This window comes from Penaeus monodon, chromosome 33 (assembly GCF_015228065.2).
Source record: "Penaeus monodon isolate SGIC_2016 chromosome 33, NSTDA_Pmon_1, whole genome shotgun sequence".
In the NCBI taxonomy this organism is placed as follows: domain Eukaryota; kingdom Metazoa; phylum Arthropoda; class Malacostraca; order Decapoda; family Penaeidae; genus Penaeus; species Penaeus monodon.
The window spans coordinates 12,827,077-12,827,365 of NC_051418.1; positions in this window are offsets into that span (position 1 = coordinate 12,827,077).

The window sequence follows — 289 nt, forward strand, 5'->3', positions numbered from 1 at the left end:
CCCTTCGTACTACCCTTCTCCTCATTCCCTTTTTCTCCCTCTCATTTTTCCTCCACCTATCCTCCCTACCTTTTTTTCTCTTTCCTCTTGTTCGCCTAACTTCTTATCTCTCCTTTATCCATTACCTTGTAAAGGCATTTCCTTATTTGGGCATGCTTTTGTGTGCGTGAAGGAATGCATGCAACCGATAGGGGTATTGAAACTGTGTACGTGTGTGTTTGCATTGTATCTGTGGGGGATGTTAGAATTGCGTGTGTTGGTGTAGGTGCGTGTGAAGACTGCTGGTGGT